This window comes from Sciurus vulgaris, assembly GCF_902686455.1.
Source record: "Sciurus vulgaris genome assembly, chromosome: 9".
NCBI classification, from domain to species: Eukaryota; Metazoa; Chordata; class Mammalia; order Rodentia; family Sciuridae; genus Sciurus; species Sciurus vulgaris.
In genome coordinates, this window is record NC_136469.1 from 30,381,756 (window position 1) to 30,402,659 (window position 20,904).

At 35.7% G+C, this 20,904-nt stretch overlaps 1 protein-coding gene across 7 annotated transcripts in view; it reads right to left on the reverse strand.

The window, feature by feature from the left end:
* Positions 1-20,904, reverse strand: part of FBXW7 (F-box and WD repeat domain containing 7) — a 191,202-nt gene that overhangs the window by 86,645 nt on the left and 83,653 nt on the right. The window lies entirely within an intron of this gene.

Sequence of the window (20,904 nt, forward strand, 5' to 3'; positions counted from 1 at the left end):
AAATCAGGTAATTAAATAATCACAGTATGATTTTTTAAAACTATATGAAGACTAGACAATAATACTTCAAAAGAAGTTGCTTTTTAGGCAGTAGTAGTATAGATGCTTTAACTATTACTTTTAACCATATCATGATTATTTTTATATCTTTTTAACAGGGGTTCTAAAATTTGACATAGCATCTTTTCATTATATTCATTCCTAAACTTCATCCTTCGTTGGTATTTCTATGGACATGTTCAAGGTTACCTAAAATAATGTCAACACATTAGACACATTAAAAAATAGTTAAGCACTCATGATCTAAAACTCGAAACTTTGATAAAGCTAATAGTTTTGTCCAAAGTGCAAGTGGTTTTTTTTTTCTTTTAAAACTCTAATGATGATCTTGTTTTTAGAGAAAACTTTGTGTGATTTAGAACATAAAAAACACAAATATCAATAAACAGAATCCTATACCCTAAAATTCAACAAAAAATCAAGGTTGTTCTTTCAGTTCTTCTTACCAACAGAAGTACCTAATATTGAGTATACCAAATACATAACTTATGTTTTTATCAATAACTAATGAGACAACTTGAGTTCAGTAAAATAAAATCTGATGGCAAACCCATTTTGACATTAAATTGTACTATTTCTTTGGCAATTGGATATGATGAGAATGGAAATAACTCAAGTTCAGGAATAATACTGATAAAAAAAAAAACATAGAATTTTTAAATTGAAACTTCACACTCGAGGCAAATGAGACTGGAAGAGCTCAAGTGAATCTCTCAAGCTAGTTAGCTACAACTAGCTTCAAGCAACACACACACACAAGAACCTGACACTGAATCTTCTTTCGTGTACCTCAATCTAGGAAAACAACATGATAAAAATCCTAAAAGAACACTATTCTCTAACATTGATACTGCCTTCTTTAATGTCTCTTTACTCAACCTCCAGCACTACCCAAAAAAAAATGTCTTTAAATGTAAGAAATGTTTCTTTACTTTCTTGGGGAGGAGCAGATGGTAAACTGGGGATTAAGCCCAGGGCTTTGGTCTCGTGTATGCTAGGTGTTCCACTACTGAACTATATCCCCAGCCTCTCTTTAAATATTAACCAATGTAATTTAACCATTTCTGACCAGAACATCCAGGAAAATTAGATTTTACATTACACAGTTACATACAAATATTTAAAGATACCAAAAATAATAGTTTCACAGGGAGGGAATTACAAGATGTTTCCTATACCTCAAGACTCTACAAAACACCATGCTTAATTAAATACAGTTAATTCTCATTATTCACGGTAATTTTGTTCTATGAAGTTGCTGCAATCACTAAATCAGCAAAAACTGAACCATTCCTTCTAGAGAAAAATACAGGTCCCACAAGCCTCTGGTCACATTTTCATCAACCAATCAATGCATAACCTTTTTTATGTGTGTTTGTGATTAAAGACATCTTATTTAATATACATTACAGACTCATTAACATTGAACTCACAGTAAATGGCATTATAACTTAAGACTAAATGAAGTTTACCTAACACACATTATTTTCCCCATATGGTACACATCACTGCCTGCTTGAGCTTAGAAACATTAAGCAGTATTTCAGCAGTAAGCCTGGGAGTCATTTTAAGGAGCACAATCACCATCAAAAAGCACAAAAGTAGAGAAAATGTACCAGTACAGACCACGGAAAGGACACTGTTTATGGTATGAGAGCTAAAACAAGGAGGCAGAGCAGCATCCTGTGACCTCTTTCCTTGCTGGAAATATGCATGTCAGGTGACTCATATTTTCTACCATGTACATGTCCATAAACGACAGTGAAAGTGCTACAAACACTGACTTGAGTGTTATAAATAAATATTACTAAGCAGGCAAATCTGCAAATTTGTGGATAACTGGGGTGGATCGTAATACTTCATCTAAATCCCCCAGATGGAGCACTGCTTGCAATGCCAGATTCACACAGCACTCTGAGACAGCTATGAAGAAAAGCATCACTACTGTTACGGTTCTGCTAATCTAACAAAGGACAAATGATCAGAGAATTAAAAGCTCCAATATAGATATCCATCACTAAATTTTTGAAATAAAAAGTTCAGATAGCTCAAATAAAATAAAGTTGAACTTTACATATGCAATCAGTAGAAAAAGAAAAGGGAAAGGGACATTATTTCTCCTTCAGTAAGTAAAGAGAAAAACATCTTTTGGCAGTGTCTTTCACAGTATTGGGAAATCCAAAGAGGTCCTGACTTCAAAATGCCTAAAACAAGATGCTTATGGTCGGCTTCATTCCAGATAAAAGAGAAGTATTATACCAATTTTGTGCTTCAATAAAATTTAAAAACAAGGATAAACAGAGAAACAAGACCTACTCCATGACTTTTCAGAAGTCCTAAAGAAATGCAGGGTAACTTATAGCTACTATCCCTTGTTCACTACCCCTTGTTGATTTAGTGACACTTCAGACCTAGCATCCGTGTGTGTGTGTGTGTGTGTGTGTGTGTGTGTGTGTGTGTGTGTGTGTTAAAACAGCTTCTCACTAACTTTGCAACTAGTTTCTCACAAGCCTTGCTTTTTGGAAGATGTTTCCCTCTCAACATATGAACTGCTTATTTTAGGATGCTTAAGGAATAAATGTGAGCATAGTATGTGAGCAAACATGAAGCTCTGAGAGCTTATCTTCAGTTGAACTAGGGTTATGAACCTCAAGAAAACTTCCAAGGCAAAGGCTAACTCTGAAATCATAGCAGACATTCAGGAATACTGTTTACACTAATGAAACAAGGATTTAAGTAACTTACCAAGGCATCCAAATGACAGTGCAATATCAGCACTTTCAGAAGTCACACAGCAGGTATGATGTATTAGATTTGAACTACAGAGGCAGTTAAGAATCTTTAGAACACAGCCGATAAGAAAAATAAGCCAAACTCTACTATCATCTGGAAGAATAACTCGAAGTTTGGGGTTACATAACTCAAGCAATTTAGGATTTTTACTGACTCCTGAAAGAGACTTCCTACTAAGTAGGAGTGCCACTTTCTATCATCCCTCTTCATTTTGAACTTTCTATACCCCGAATTAGTAATTTATTGATTGATTATTATGGTCAAGCTAATAAGCAGTTAAGTACCTGAAACAGATTTACAGTAAGTCATATCTTATCACTCCACTGCTCAAATTCACCAAGAAAAAGCCAATGTCGTCAGTAGCCTGTGGACCCTCTATAACCTACACATGTCCCACCACTCTCAGCTCTTATCTTCTACTTTCTCCTTCTCACTTTGCTCCACCCTTTCTGTCCTTGTTATTTTCTAAGAGCAAAGTATGTTGCAACCTCAGAGCACATGCTCTAAATTGTCCTGTCTGAACACCTTCCCCCACCCCCAAGAATCTGCACGGTTCTTTCCATTACCTAACTCTGCTCAGAGGTCCCCTCATCAATGCCACGTTCCCTAATCATGCACTTAGAACCACACCTCCGCCACCACATTCCCTTCTCCCCTCGCCCTGCTTTACTTTTCCCCATAGTTCTAAGTATATAAAAGCACTAAAACAGGACCTGTGGTTTAATAAGTACCTACTATCTATCCACCCATTTGTTTATATTATTATCTGCCTTCCCCAGCTAGAATTTAAGCTCCTTCAGGAAAGGGACTTTCATTTTTGCCACTGCTATCTTTAACACCCACAAAAAAATGTCCAACTCAGTAGAGACTCAAAACATTTGCTTCATGAGTAAATAATTACTTAATACTTATTAAGCCAGCAATGCACTGAGCATGTCTTCCTCATGGAAGAACTTAAAGCCACATCATGAACACAATATCAATTATTTAAAACACATTTTTTAAAAAGTTGTAATCCAGAAGCTGAGGATGTCATCAGCAGTAGAGCACTTGCTTACCAAGTACATGCCAGGCCCTGGGTTCCATCACCAGCACTGCAGTGAGGGGAAAAGTAGTACTCTGCATTAAACAAGTCACCTATGGTACTTCTGAAATGAATTAGGGTATAAATCCTAATACCTTACCATTTATTTATAAATAATCTACTAAGTCACAAAAATAACTTTTCTACTTTATCAAGTTTCTTGTTTTTAGCACAGGCTATTAAAAACAATTAGGTGCCAGGCACGGTGGTGCATGCTTGTAACCCCAGCAGCTCGGGAGGCAGAGGCTGGAGGATCCAAGTTCAAGGCTAGCCTAAGCAACTTAGTGAGGCTCTAAGAAAATAAGTAAGACCCTGTCTCAAAGTAGACCATGAAAAGGGCTAGGGATGTGATTGAGTGCCTCTGGGTTCAATCCCTGGTACCAAAAAAAAAAAAATCTAGACTTATTTCATTATAACTCAATTTTAAGCTGGTGGTTAAATCCAGTGGCTCTTTCACTGTTTTTGTAGTTTTTACACTATGGGACACTCACTCCCTTCTTCTTTACAACTCTCCAGTTTCTTAGATTCTCTTGGCATTATCCACACCATCTCCCTCAGGCAGTCAGCCCTATTGCTCTTCACTGCTAGCTTCTTCCTTCCCTGCAGTTTCTTTGAAACCCAGGATTTCAACGATCACACAGAAGATTATCACTCACTTCTATGATCTCCAGTTAGACTCCTCTGCTGAGTCTATCACTTTCTTGAAGATACTCTGGTTGGGACACCCAAACTTTTACCCCCACAACCTACACACACACCTCTGAAGTCCCAAATTTGTTCTCAGGTACTCCTATTTTCTCTATTTCAGTGAATGGAACCATATTCTAAGATGTAAGAAACTTGAATGTCTTTTCCTCCTCCTCTCCCACAAGTTAGTCCCAAAGCCAATTAGGTAATGGCAAGCAAATTAGAAAAATGTGTGTGAGACAGAACGGTGGTCCAAAATTGGGGAGTCAATTTACACAGAGTGAACAGAGCCTATGTGGTGGGGCAGAAAGTAAGTGGTTGGCAGCTGAGGCTGAGAAGAATAAGGAGTGATCCACACAGTGGAGAAGCCCAGTAGGTCCCAGGCAGAACAGAATAAGAACATCCATCGGGGTGGGGTAGGATGTTAAATATGGGCAGGGTAAGAAAGATGCCCACATGCAGAAAATAGCATTGAGGTCTGAGTGGGATAAGAAGGGTGTGGTGGCCACAGTAAGTGCTCAGCTCAGATATCCCTTTGACATCACCTGCTATAAGGAACACCACGGCTCGACAGTCTCTTGCTATTGTACCTTGGAATTCATGGCAATAGTCACAGCTGGCCATGCTGCCTCTGGGCTCCTCCCAGCAAACTTATGAGCATCGTGAAAGTATCAGACTGTGACTACTCCAACAGGCAACCCTAGAAGGAAGAGAGGGCAGGGGATCCCTGCACATTAAATTTTGTTTTGACATCTGTTTCCTGGAGTACCCATACTGACACAGAAGGTATCTGTGTAGAGGGACTGGTAAATTCCTGGGGCAAAAAAAAAAAAAATTTTTTTTTAAAACAGGCAAATAATTCCTGTTTTCAAGATGTGGAAATACAACAGTGGTGCACTTTATGCTTTGAATATAGCCCTTGCTTCTCTGCCACTGCAATTTTTTTTAATTTAAATTTTTATTTTTACAGACTTTGATTCATTGTATACAAATGGGGTACAAGTTTTCATTTTTATGGTTGTACACAATGTAGATTCACACCATTCATGTAATCACACATATTCGTAGGGTAATACTTTCTGTTACATTCTACTCTTTCCTTCCCCCACCCCCTCCCATTAGGAAAATTTTTAAGAATTTCTGAGAGATACTTCAAAAAAAGTAAACTTCATTAAACAAATCTCATTTCACTCAAGAACATCTACCCCCCCAAAGAAATCCAGTGGCTAGGCTAAAAAAAAGTTTTGAACAGGGTAATGAAGCTGAAAAGGTCCTATTTAAGAAAATAGTAGGCAAGATTCTGTCAAACACTTAGAAGATAATGAACAGATGAAAAAACTACCTTCTTGGGACTTATTTTTCAGTCTCTGTAAGGTAAGGATGGTTGCTCTTACTTCAGGGGATACGATTCTTAGATTTAAAAAAATGAGCTTTTGAAAAATGTTATGTCACAAAGGAAATCTTGAATGTTTCTACTGCTGCTTGGGTTTCAGAGTGAAGATTCCTATTAGATAAAAACCACCTAGAGAAACTGTAGAACAAAGCTGAACAGTGTGTATAACTGGGCAAGGGATGATCCTTTTTCAAATGTTCTAATTATGAATGTTTGACTTAAGAAAATAGAAGAGCGGCAGTGTCATACATTTTAAGATGAGTTTTTACAAGTTCTAGATTTCTGTGAAGAAAAGAATATACTGCAATTAATAGGAAAACACAAACATTATGCTGCAGTTCCAAACTTCCCATACATATGAGTGATCTTTTTTTTTTTTTTTTTAAATTTAACCAACATCAAGAATAAGCTCATACAGAAATGGTCTCATTTCAGTTGGAAATAAAATTTGCATGATTTGCTTATCTTGTGTTTGACCCAGAATTACTGGGGCAGCAAGAAATAAGGATAGACAACAAGTACATTTGTAAACTGAGAGCTGGGGACTAGCTCAGTGGTACAGTGTTTGCCTAGCAGGTGCAAAGATATGGGTTCAATCCCCAATACTGAAAGACAGGGGAAAAGGGGAATTTACATTGAAGAAGTAAATATGTTTTTTTTTTTTTAATTTTTAAGATTAAAAACTAAGAAACCACTCATATCATCACTGACTTCTGCTAAGTCTACCTTGAGGATATCTAAAACCAATCCCACTTCACTAGTAATGTTTAATTAAGTAGATATGCTCTGTCTCTTGCCTGAACTATTTAAATAGCATCCCTAATAGATCTGTCTCTTGCCTGAACTATTTAAATAGCATCTTTCTTCCTTCTCCTGTCACTCTATACAATGGTCAGAACATGAAATGTCAACACCAAGAGTGGTTTCCAACTTCTCACATGCTGAGCTCTTTGCTGAAATGAAAGCAAAATATTAAACAGTTAAAGGGGGAAGGAGGGAGAAGGAGGAGCAGAGAGAAGTAGCAAATGAGTGATTAGGGAACTTCTGAAGAAAACCTAAACTCCAAAACACACTACACAAGTGATTCCCAATCTATTCTCAGCCTCTATCTGAACACACCAGTTTGTCCACAGTTGTACGTTACTCAACAAAACTTATGTAGTTGTATTATCCCAATGTGGTATATGCTCTCATATGTCTGTATCTTTAAATGATCTTTGGGTCCTTTGCCTCCTTGACATATTCCTCTGCCCATCCTTTACTAACCCTACTGGCAAAGTAAGCCCCTTCCTTGGCCTTCTACTCTTTTGTCACAGAACTACTAAACTTGACCAGCACAGGTATTAAATAAAGGATCTCTTCATTCCCCTTATTAAAAAGCCAGCAAATCATGTTATTCAGGAGAAAGTCAGGGAACATAGTAAAAGAAAGTAATGCATTAACTACCAGGTTGACGAAGGGATAAGCTAACACATAAAGAACAGACTTAATTAAAATATATGAATTTTCTTTTTCACATACAATACAAGAAGTAGAAAGCTACAAAAGTAAACATTTGATATTGCAAATGTCTTACCTTAAAACTCCATGAAGAACATTAAAACCAAGTTTGCTTTTCCCCTTCTTTCTGATGTTATCTGACCCCACATATCAAAAATATATTATAATGCTGCACTTTAAAATGCAGGGCTATATCCATGCATACACAAAGATAATAAATACTAGGCACTTTCCACATTCAGGAAGTGATACTCAACTGTGCATATCACATTATTACTGTCCATATACCCCAGAACTTGTTCTAGTTTATAAATATATTAACTAACAAATAACACATAAAATTCAGGGGTTAACTTTTCCACAGCCTAAAAAAAAAAAAAAAAAAAAACTCGCTATCCTTTCTCACAGACTATAAACTAAGAAGCAAAAATTTTTACAACATGAAAATGTAAATGTCTGTCTTAAGTTGCTATGGATATTTATTTGTTTGTGCTAGTTCAAAACTGAACTCTACTAGAAAAAAATCCGATGACTGAACAAATAGATCTCCTCCAGATCTCAGGCAGAATATTGCTGTCACCATGACTTCAGGGTAATTGGTCATTCAAATTTTATTTGAGTGAAAAGGTAGGTAGAAGACTAACAGTTGATTAAAAAGATTTTAAGAAGGCTTGATAAACACATAAAAAGGTGTTCAACAGCAATGCCATCAGAGAGATGCAAATTCAAAGCACAAGGCAATGCTACCTTCCATCAATAAGAACTGCTAAAATTAAAACCAAATACCACCAAATGTTGGTGAAAACAGGAAGCAACTAAAACTCTTAAACTCTGGTTTGGGGGAGCAAGGTGAACAGTACCAACACCATAGGAAACCATTTGGCAGTTTCTTACAAAAACACACTTACCCTATGAACTAGCATGTACATTTCTATGTATTTACCCAGGAGAATGTCCACGAATTGGCTGGTACAAGCAGCTTTATTCAGGATGGCCAAACTAAAAGCAACTCAAATACTCATTAAGAGAAGAATGGACAAATAAAATTTTAGTATTTCATAGAATAGAAATTTAGAAATGAATTCCTGATACATGAACAACATGGATGTCAAAAATAATAGCACTGCAAGATTCCACTTATATGTTTAAAAACCCACAAAACTAATCTAACAATCACAGAAATCAGAATACTAGTTGTCTTAGTGTAGTAGGGAATGAATGAAACTAGGCATGAGAGGGAAATTTTTAGAGTGAAAGACATATTCTATGTCTTGATTGAGGTGCTGGTTACATATATGTACGTGTTTTTCAAAACTCATCTGTGCATTCTTCTCAATTTAAAAAATATATGTTAATTGAAGTTAATACAAAAATTCCTCTGCCGTCTTTGATTCTCCCACTATGAGCCTGTTACAGGTTGAAAAGGCTTTGCTTCTTTGCTCTGGCCTCATTAGTAGGAATTTCCCTACTCTAATAGCAGACAAGCTCATATCAGAAAAACAGGACAAAAACCCAGAATAGTGATTTTTCCACTTCACCAGGTATGGTGACAGTTTTCCCCAAATCCACAGTTCCTGGTATTGAAGAATCAGCACACAATTCACGGCGAAATGTTCCCTAGCAGGTAGAGCAAATTTTGACTGAAGAATATGAAAGGACCATGTAAGCAACTGCACTAGAAAAAACACCTTGAAGCCATTAGCTAAAGAACCAATGACTACAGGTTTCTGGGCAATTTCATTTAGTTAAGCATACAATTAGAACTCAGGTAAATCCATGCTGCTTTTACTTTATCTCTTCTTCATTTCAAAAGCTCCTGCATGGATTTTTCTTCTTGCTCTCTGAAGCAAAACAATTACCTCATTTAGATGAATATGCCAGAAAAATCACTATTTCACCATTAGACCCTCAGAAACAATCATTCCATCTTCCTATTCAAATCTTGGCAAGAAGGCAGAGCAGACATATTGAGGAAGACACTGCTCAACTGCAATGCACACAGCATGGTTTCAGAAAACACATATTTGAATTGAAATACTTAAACTTCATCAAGTGCCAAGCACTAGGGATACAATATTGACCAAAGATATAAGCCCACATCCAAAATATGTAAGAGCATAGTGACCTTAAAGATACTCATTTTTTAAATTATGAGAAAAAATATCCACCCTTTCTAGACCCTTGTAAGGTATATGGATGAGAAAATTTCTTAAAGTTATATAATTACAGTAGAAACTAAGCAAAATGAATTTCATTCTAGTATGGTTCCATCTCTACCCAGTGATGTCCTCATATGTCAATACTATGGTACTGACTCTGCCAGAAAAATCCAAACAAACCATCTGAACATTAGATCTAACACCCAGAAATATTAGAGTCCACTTAAAACTGTTTTTTTTTTTTTCATTTTAAGTATAGACTGAACACTATTATCTTTCAAATGGGAGAAACATTAAAATTTTCTTATAAAGATCTTCTCTATTTGTGCAGAAATAAAGCAACACTGTCATAAATGATTAAAACCACTAAACTAGATCCCTTATGTAATGATCTGTAATCTTTCACACAAGAAATTTTTTAGATTTTTCAGGTTACAGAACAGTATTTCTGGACAAACCTAACAAGGCAGTAGTTGTAAAACACTCTCAAACTTCAAAATACCCTCAATCTCAGTACAAACAATGCTGTGTTGTGTACTCATCCTAAAACTAAGAGGAAGCATTGTGGGTTGGTCACAACTCGAATTCCTTATCACAATGAGGGCTGCTGATGAATTTTCCCACTAAACTCAGTCATTTGAATAAATAGGAAGACAATAATGGTGGTCAATGCTCTCCAACACCACTGATTTTTCAGATTTGTTGAAAAAGCTATTTCTTATATCTTCAAATTTCTGGCTAGGTTTCCTTCATTCTGAGGTTATTCCTCTTGCCTAGACAAAATCTGAGTACTAACTCAAAATAATTATAAGAAGAAGAAAGCCACAAAATATGCTTTCATTTTTCTATAATAACAACTCAGCTATTCAAGTTATAGAAACCAAAATATGAGCAGAAAACCTTACAGGTATGAAGCTGGTTTTATATTCAAATTAGCAAAGATGCTTCCACTGCATTCATTTAATCAGCAACCATTTACAGAGCGCCCACCCCAGCACTATGCTACCTACTGCATATTCATTTAATCCAGAACTCTGAGATCATTATTTACAGTTCACAAAACAGTAAACAAGGTCAGATGAAGGTCACCTGCCTAAAGATTTACAGTTAGTAAGGTTCAGACCTATGGCTGAAACTCAAATATTTCTGAACCATTCCACTAAGCTGTCTCCCAGTCCAGCATGGAGTAAATGAGTATTTGAAATAGAGCAAGAGAAAACAAAAGGCACAAGTGACAGTTACAGGACACCACTCTGATTACCCCTTTCACAGAAAAGCCCCCGTTTAAAATAGGGGCCACTCTTTCTCAGGTCTTTAAACATTGCCTTTAAAGATTAGGGTTATGAACAGTGGATCTGGCCCATGGCCAAACTCAAAAAATAAATAAATAAAATAAAAAGACTTTAGGCTCCCTTCAGGAAAGTAAAAGAAACCGAACGAGGTTTGCCCTAAACTCATTCACTTTAGGACTAAAGAGTCTTGGTAATTTGTACCAGCACCCCACCCAAAAACTCACATGCATACTCTAATCACTCTTGCTTTCTAGTTACAAAGTGCTCTTAACACAGCACAATAGTTATCTTCCAAACCAAAAACATAAGAAAGAATATAGCTTCAACTCTTTTTAGGTGATAAGAAAACTGTTCTTCAATCTTTCAAAGATTAGGAACAGGGTCAGTGATTCTTAAAGTGTGGACTGGGGATCTGTAGGAGTTGCTGAGATTTTCCAGAAGGTCTGAGAGGTCAAACCTATTTTCATAACACCAAAATAGTACTGGCTTATCCATTCTTATTCTCTCCCAAGTGTCTATCAGCTATATACCTTGTGAAGGTGCTGCTGCTCTGGTGATTAATGGTATCATGCATACTTTTTAAAAATTTACTCAATTTTAATTTCTAGTACAATAATGATCAATAGATAGAACTCACATAATACTTTGGGGGGGGGGGGGTTCTCAGTCTAACAGTCTGAAAACTGCTACTCTAGGAAATCAGGAGAGTTAGGAGGCATACAAAGACAAATACACTCTTCAATTGGAAGCCTTCAGAGGTATTTTCATCTAGTCCCCTTATTTTATAGCTTTAGAATTGATTCTGGAGATTTAGGTGCCTTGCCCAAGGTCACAACAGCTAATAAATGGCAAAAGTGAGGGCTGGGGAATCTAGCTCTAGCTGGTAGAGCACTCACGCAACACGGCAAGGCCGTGAATGAAATCCCCAACACAGCAAAAAAGCACAACAAAAACATTTAAAAAATCAAAATTGCAGGAATGAATTGGAAGCCAGGTCGCAGACTCCCAAGTTCTCTTAACTAGGTCATGAGCATACCATATGAATAATTTACTTCAAATTTAGCTGATTTAATATACGTCAAATACTTTGGCACTTGAGACACAGCAGCAGTTCATAAATGCTTGTTCTTCTGATGAGAATGGAACCTCTACATAAATACCTTTAGTAATCAGCAGCCTCCACTATATGAGCAGTATATTATAGTTTTTGATCAATTTTATATTTACAAAGTTCTTCCTTTACTAAGGCAAAATCTTCCTACTTGAGGTTTCTATTTCTCTGGCTTCTACACAACTGAAACTTAATCCTAATATTATGTAGCTTATTTTTCAAGCACAACCACCCAGCTTAATTAAATCATTTCTCCCATGACATGACTTCAAACTCCTCATCATCCTTTTTGACTTTTTCAAAGACTGCTCCTGTGGAAGTAAAGCACTAAAACTAAACAGCTTCCAGATGTGGTCTCAGCATACATTACATCTTGAGGCTTTCTGGCTCTGGATGCAGTGGGTCTATTAACGTAAAGTGTTATTTTATGAAGCTCCTTATTCTTCTGTACACAGTATTAAAAATAAGCCTGGCAACTTGCTTTCTCAGATTTCTTGACTCTATTCTCCCCAACTTTCATCTGACCCTTCCTCTTGGGTTCTGTTTTTCCACTCTCAGCATCTCCTTACCATAAGGCTCTGTTATGGAAGAGGGCCCTGGCAGGTCAGCCTTGATAGTTCACATACACTAGCATATTCTTGCCCCTATGATTCCTGCTGAGGGCCCATTACATTTGTACATTATTGAAGCAGGCAAAAGACCTACCAGTTTCAACTGCCAAGCAGCCAGTTTTGGGGAGTTCTCCTATTGTCAAGTCTGATCCCCACGGTTTCCCTTTGCTTTTTCTTGCTAAGACACTGACACCAAGCAGGACTTGTCTACTTGTATTTTGGGGCTCTGGGAACAAATACTCTCATGTGTAATTGTTGCCAGTGGGTTTTCAGTTTTGGTGTCTTGTTGCTTGTTTGTAGGTAGTGATTAGGGAAGATCCAAAAACTATTGCTACCTCTTTCGAGACTTCTGTTTTAAGTTAATTTTAAAGTTAACAAAGTTAAAAATTTAAGCTAACTTTTCAAAATAAGTAGCTGTCCTTTACAATAGAGGGTAATACTTAAAATTTTTGAATGATACAATTTTTTATTAATATACAGAGAAAATTTTTACCAGAAACCTATAGCATGTACTACATATGGTGACATTTCTTAATTCATTAGAATATAAACTACTGAAAAGTTAATAGAAGATTTACCCAATACAAAGGGAAGTGCTTAACAAAGTAGAGAATTCCTGTCATTTACACAGATGCTATCATTCTTTGGCTCTGGTAATCTAGCAGGATATGGGCAGCAGCAGTTACTTAAGGGGTCTGCCAGTTGTCCAAACTGTTAGGATAAAAGCAAGCATGAATTATCCTAGAAATAATATATAATTATCACAACTTTGTTTCCCCTCAAATAGGATTTTTTTTTTTCTTTTCTTTTTTTGCCTCCTCTCTTGAAGGATAGCTTCACTGGGTATAAAAATGTGGCTGACAGTTTTTCTTAGCAAACTGAAGTTCCTATTCCACTGTCACTGGCTTCCACTACTGCCAGTCAAAATTCAGAAAATACCTAATTGCAGTTCCTCTTTAGGTTAACCACCTTTACTCTCTTGTTCTCTTTAAAATATTTTCTTTAACCTGACTATTCTATAGCTACAATATGTTGTGCCTGACTGTGTACTTATTTTTATGTATCCTGATTGAAATCGATGGAGCTTTCTGGATCTGATAACTGGCATATAACAGTTCTAGGAAATGCATATAGTAATTATCTGTTGAAATATTGACTCTTCCCCACTCTTCTCTTTTTGGACCTCAAATTAGATGCACACTAGATCTTTTATTCTATTTACCACAGCTCTGAACCTCTTTTTCTTTTTTATTCATGTCTCTCAAGCTATATTGTTCCTTAAGAGTTTTATCTATAGAAAACCTTTGAGCATTAGGTTGAATTTACATTGCTTCAGAGAAAAATCAAGTTTGCTTCAGCTAGTTGAACACTACCACCACATTACTACTTTAACCTACTATCTCTGTAACAACAAATCCTACAAATATGTACAACTATAATGCATCAATAAAAAAAAAATGTGGAAGGAAAAAAAAACTAAAGTCACTAAGGATTTTATCACTACATAGAGCTCTGTGCAAGGGACAGCTTGTGGAAAGTTGGGACGGAGTAGAAAAAATATAAACATGAATAATTGAGACTTAGAATATGTGGGAGGTCTGCGTCTGGTGGACTTGAATTGTGGGGTATAGAATTGCTGGAAATGAAACTGATAGAATGAGATAAGCCTCAAGACAGGTAGAATACAACTTCTGAAAATCTTTGTATGTTCTGCTAAAGAAGATGAACTTGAGACTAAAAATCACAAGGGGTTATACAATCAGGGAGCTGACACTGTCATATCTATGCACCAAACAGATTATTTCAGCAGTAATGGCAGTGGGGAGAAGGCAGTGGGGAGAAACATGCCATTCAAATTCTGGTCTTCAACCAGCAGTTACTGGCATCCACTGAAAGTTTGTTAGAAATACAGAATCCTGGGTCCCACTTCTGATCTATCTAATCAAAATCTGCATTTTTTAAATGAGACTCTTAGGTGTTTCTTAGTCACAGTCAATTGATGTCAGCATCAGTGACCTGTGAAGTCAATGAATATTAGCTTTTTTTAAAAATTCAGAAAAGAAATCAATTTTGAGTGCATGACATTCATTTGATGTTGACAATGTTGCACAATTTGCCTAATAACTAACTTTTAATACTCTAGATCCTTAATATTGTCAGCTTTAATATTTGAGGTTTGACCCTACAGACCTATGATACGTAGTGGTCTGCAATTTAGTTGTGATACAAATCTGAAATTCCTTAAGCTTTCTTCTAAAAGCAAAATACCAAGCAACCCCAGCACAGTGTTGAGAAACAGAACAAGATTTTACTTCTCCACTGAGCTTTAAAAAGGGGGGTGGAAAGCAGGGTACTTCCTGTTTAGTGACAAAAGTTAAAAGGACCTAAGAATCTGATACTTTTGAATAAGAATTAATTACAAAATAGAGTTCTAAGCTATTGAATTATTCTGTATTTTGAATGTTTCATGTAATACACATCATCTTATTAAGTTTAATAAATACTGACTCTTCCAGATGGGGTGGGAGGGGGTGGGGGACAGAAAGATAGAATGAAACAGGCAGTATTACTATATGTATATGTATGATTACACGAATGGTGTGAATCTACATTGTGTACGACCATAGAAATGAAAAGTTGTACCCCATTTGTGTACAATGAATCAAAATGCAGTCTGTAAAAATTAAAAAAAATGTAATAATTAAAAATAAATACTGATTGCCATATTAGTCATAATTTCAAAGAAATGCTTTTTTATCAGAAGTCTTATTCACAAAATAATGTTTCATGGACCATGTTGAAATCATTATAGGTGGGAAACATTAAAATGCAATAATCTGGGCCTCACCACTGAATCTCAAAGTCCATTTTTAATAAGAGGTTCTTAAGTAATTCTGTGGACAGCCAAGATACCCCTCAACAAAAATCTGGAAACCATCCTGTTCACTTTTTTACTTTTTTATTGGAATGTAATAGACACATGGAAAGTAACTGTACCCAGATCAAAGAATAGAACATTATTGCTATTCTAGAACCTCCTCCAGCAACTCCTAGGAACTAGCCCTTGTCATTTGTCTGCCCCCCAGCACACACACACACACACACAATGATGACCGCCACAGTTGAGTTTCAACACCAGAGGTTAGTTTTGCCTGTTTTTGAACCACGTACAAATAGAACAATACAGTTGATACTGTAGGGTCTGGGTTTGGTTGTTTGTCTGTCTGGAGGTCTTTTATTGTTGGTTTTATTGTTGGTTTCACTGTGTATATAAAATTGACCTACATTGTTCTTTTTAACTGGCTGATTTTCATTCTCACTGCTGTATAGTTTACTACTGTACAAAAGTTCCAATGGTAAAGAATCATTTATAAGCTTTACCTCTGATGAGCATTTGAGTACCGCTGTTGGATATTATTGGGGAAAAATCTATACTCATGATATATTTAGCAAGTTTTTATTTCTCCAATCTAAAATTTTTTAAATTATAGTTATTTAATCAACTCTGAAAATTTGTAGGGTTTCAGCTATCAATTAGTCTAATCTCAACTGGTGCATGATAGAGTAATGTAGCATCACTACCTTTTCTAAATGAGCTATATACTACTAAGGAATAAAATGGCAAACAAGGGGAAACATTTCTTTATAAAATTATTCCAGTTAGACAAAAAAGAAATGAGAGCACACCATCATTTTGCAACCTCCAATAAATTAATGGATGGAGGCACTAAGTATCAATAGCTGCTAAAATCACAAATGGAGGGAAACTTGACACTAGGTGATTCCTACAAAATAAGCCATCACCCCTTAGATAAAGTGATCCAACCAAGTCTAATAAATCCTCTGGAACCAGCTGCCAATTTGCCAGAAATAAAGAGGACTGATAAACTTCATATGTTGAACAGCATTATGAGTGTGCAGCCAAATCTAGACTATGAAAAGCTATGTCAGACATAAATATTAAGAAAAAGAAAAGGAGGGAAATATACCACCCATAAATTAAGAGAGACTTAAAAGAAATAAAAACTCTTTAAAAATGCTCAAAACTGCCAGGAGTAGCAAACATCTGCCTATAATCCCTGTGACTTAGGTGGCTAAGGTAGGAGGATCGCAAGTCCGAGGCCAGCCTCAGAAACTTAGCAAGACCCTGTCTCAAAAAAAAAAAATTATAAAGGGTTAGAGATGTGGTCCAGTGGTTAAGCACTCCTAGGTTCAATTCCCAATACCAAAAAAATAAAAGAAGAAGAAAAAAAAACCAAAGGTCAAGATTAAAAACTAATATGCAGTATCCAGAAGGACTTACTTAGCTTATAAAATCATAAACACAGGAAATTAATTATTACTTTAAGAATAACCTGAAGTTACTTGGAGGAAAGGATTATGATTGAAGCAGGGCACTTGAAGGAGTGTCTGGGACAGCTGGAAATTCCTATGTTTGAGGGATGTGGTAGTTATAAGACTGTATTATCTTAATATAGAAGGTACAAATTTTTTGTAGAAATAAAACATTTTACTCTTAAAAAAATCAAAACATTATAGATAAGATCTGCCAATGAAATAAGAACAACTTCAGCAACATCAGCCAATAGGGCCAGTGCCATTTGGACTTCTTTTGATGACCATTTTCATTACAAGTTGTCAAAATAAGTTTCACATCAAAATAAAGTAGAGAGGGAGAGAGAATCTGACCAAGTATATCTGTCTTAATAATTCTAACAGAAACTAGTAGAATATTCACACTCATGGCTCCTGTAGCTATATAACAGTTTGACAAACTCAACAAATTTGGGAATTCAACACATACCTTGAAGTCAGTTTGTCTACTTCTATACAATTCTTCATTCCACTGTTCCACTACCAGTGTTCAACACAGTAATTCACTTGCACACTAGGAAGCAAGCCACAGCTGCCCAACCACTGGGATTTTTGGAATTTCTTCTATCAAAAAAGCTAATCAAATTCAAACCATAAAGTGCTAAACTATCGCTTTTACTATATAAATACAACATTTTTTATTTCATTAAAAAGTAAGATAACTATGTAAGTGTATATGAATACCAGGTCATGTTTTTTAAAAAGCAAACAATGAATTTGTCAATGTCTGAGTGTTATAACTAAACTAGGAAAGCTTTTCTTATAGTCTACTGGAAAACTGCAAACAGGTATGAATTAAACTGCTGACACAATCTTAAGTACAGCATTCTTCACCCTAAAGTGGCAGTAGTCTAATGAGAACAAGAATTTCCATCAAGCGGAGAGATTCCCTACCAATCTTTTACATCATCATCATCAATATCTAAGTAGAAAGAATATGAACAAATGAAACTTATCAACTAACCTTAAATCAGTAAGAGACTCTGCATGCATGTGTGCATTCATGAGTTTATGCATATATCTTTATTGTTCCATTTCTGAACCTATAGTCAAGTTTGGTTTCATTTTTTTTTTCCATATACAACTGAAGACAGGAATATGGTAGTCAGTGAATCTGACCTGTGACTTACAGTTCACTTTGAACAATTCACTTTCATCATTAAAAAAGGAAGAAACATTTATTGACTGAACATGCATTGTGGTCCAATCACTATACTGTTTTATATAAATTTTCTTTTTTTCTCTAAATGTATCACACATTTATTACCAAACCAACCAAAACCAGTACTATAGCATCTTTGTAACTAAAGGAAGTTCACAATCCCATTAAATGTTCTCAACTATCCAAGTAGTGGTGACATTTTCAGCTTGATATGACAAGATGATCTTAACCTTGATACAGCATAAATATGGGTGCCATTTCATGTGTGATCCTTACAGACTCATCTTGGTTCTCCTCCAATGTCTCCTCTTGGAGTTATACCTTATTTTATTACCAGTTTTCATTCTAATTCACTAGGGAATGGGATGATTTTGCTTTTGTTTCTTGGTCAGAACTCAAATGATCCTAAAAGTATTGTGAAAAGACATGGTGAGGAAGTGAATCAACTGCACACACCATAATGGCTAAAAAAGAAGAGTATAAATTGCCTCTTAGTTTCAAAAGAATCCTATCATGAAGGGAGATCAGTAGAGGAAAGGGACTAGGAAAAGGGAGGAAGGGAAGGAAAGAAGGAATACTAAGAAATGATTACACATAAAATGGAACACATATTTATGCTGTATCAAGGTTATGATCATCTTGTCATATGGATCTGACCAAATTACATTATTATACTATGTGCATGTACAAATATGCAACAAGGAATCTCACCATTACATACAATTATAATGCACCAATAAGAATAGGGGGGAAAGCTTAAAAAAAAAAAAAAGTGTACCAGATAATCAGTATAACACTCACTAAAACAAAACTGTAATATAAATTTGATTTAGTTACAAGTTTGCATAACTGCAAAGCCCTTTCTTTTACTAGGTGGAAATGATAATACCTAAATGAATACCTACACTATTTGAAATACACAGTAAGCTGGACTGTGATGGAGCTCAGTAGAAAGTGCTTGCCTGGCATGTGTGGAAGCAATAGGTATGATCTCTAGCACTACAAAAAAGAAACAAGAAATACACAATAATACTAACAACAAAAAAAAAGAGATAACCCATACAGCCTATAAAACACAAAGCTATACAAGTAAATGTAAGGAATGACTAGTGCTGGTAAACCAATTCCACCAACCATCACTTCCTCCATCACATGGGAGGGATGCTTGAAAATAATAACATAGAAGGAAAGAATAAACAAGAAAATACACAAGTATAGTTCAATATGTGAAGAGTCAACCACAAAACAATGGGACTGGGAGAGAATACAGTCTATTCCCTGCAAGACATATTTCTTTAGAGTGAATTAGTTCATTTGTGCATCACTAGAGATGAGGTCAGTATAATGTAAAAGTCACTCTGACCCACAATTTTTCCTAGCACAGGGATGTTTTAAAGCCATCAGACAAGCTTTCTCACTCAGAGACTTATCAATATATGATGATCTTAAGAAATAAGCTGAAATTCTACAGAAGGGACAACTGGGGACTGGTTAATAGCTTCAAACCACTAGGCTTTCAACATTATTAAACCACCTGATGAGGCTGCAGGTAGAGATAAAGAAGCTGTGAAAATGTTTTCCTCATATTTATTTTTTAAAGGGGTGGTGGAATGAAAGACTACATTCTGAATCCATTTATGAATTCTGACAAACTGATCCTAAGTAGAAATGAATGTCAAAGAAGAAAATATAAATTCCAGGACTTAGAACTAACTGATGTTGGTTGCAAAGGTTTAAATGTATTAATATTTCTATTAGAATGCTTACTGAGTTTATTAGAACACAGAGTACAAGGTTGCACAGGCTTGAGTGGTTTGTCCCTATTTTTAGGGACTGATTTTTCAGAATCTGGGGGTTTTTCAGAGGCATATACATTGCTTTGTAACTGAGTGGTCTGCATTACAGTATTCAAAGAAGTCCAGAGTCATCACCTGCTTTTTTCAGATCAAGTTTTACTTCATTAGTAATTGCCGTGTAATGAGGTAAATCAAATCCACATTAAGAGATTAAGCTTTATTGCTGCTACACACTTAAAAATTATTTCCAGTCAATCTAAATTATTATCTATTTTTGTCTTAAGAAACACTAATAAAAGGGGCTGGAGTTAAGAACAAAACTATACAATAACATGTAAAAATAGATATTGTAATATTGTATGTGATCAGTTACACCAAATTAAGTTTAAATTCTGGTACATACTATGTATTTTTAAAAATAATATTGAATCTGTTTCTTTAATGTTTAATGTTATAATAATGCCACAAAGAGGATAACAACCATTAGAATAAAAACAGGTCTTTCCTTTTTTTTTTTTTTTTTTTTAAAAACTATTTATTTAGCAATACTAATTGAACCCAGGCACTCTACCACTGAGCCAAACCCCTCAGCCTTTTTCTTTATCTTTTTTTTTTTTTTTTTTTTTTTTGGTACCAGGGATTGAACTCAGGGGTGCTTAACCACTGAACCACATCCCCAGGCCTTTTTTGTATTTTTAGATTTACAGACAGGGTCTCCCTGAGTTGCTTAGGGCCTTGCTAATTTGCTGAGGCTGGCTTTGAACTTGCAAGCTTCCTAATTCAGCTTCCTGAGCCACTGGGATTATAGGCACACGCCACCACACCTGGCCCTTTTTATTTTAATTTCAGAGAGGATCTTGCTAAATTGCCCAGGCTGGTCTC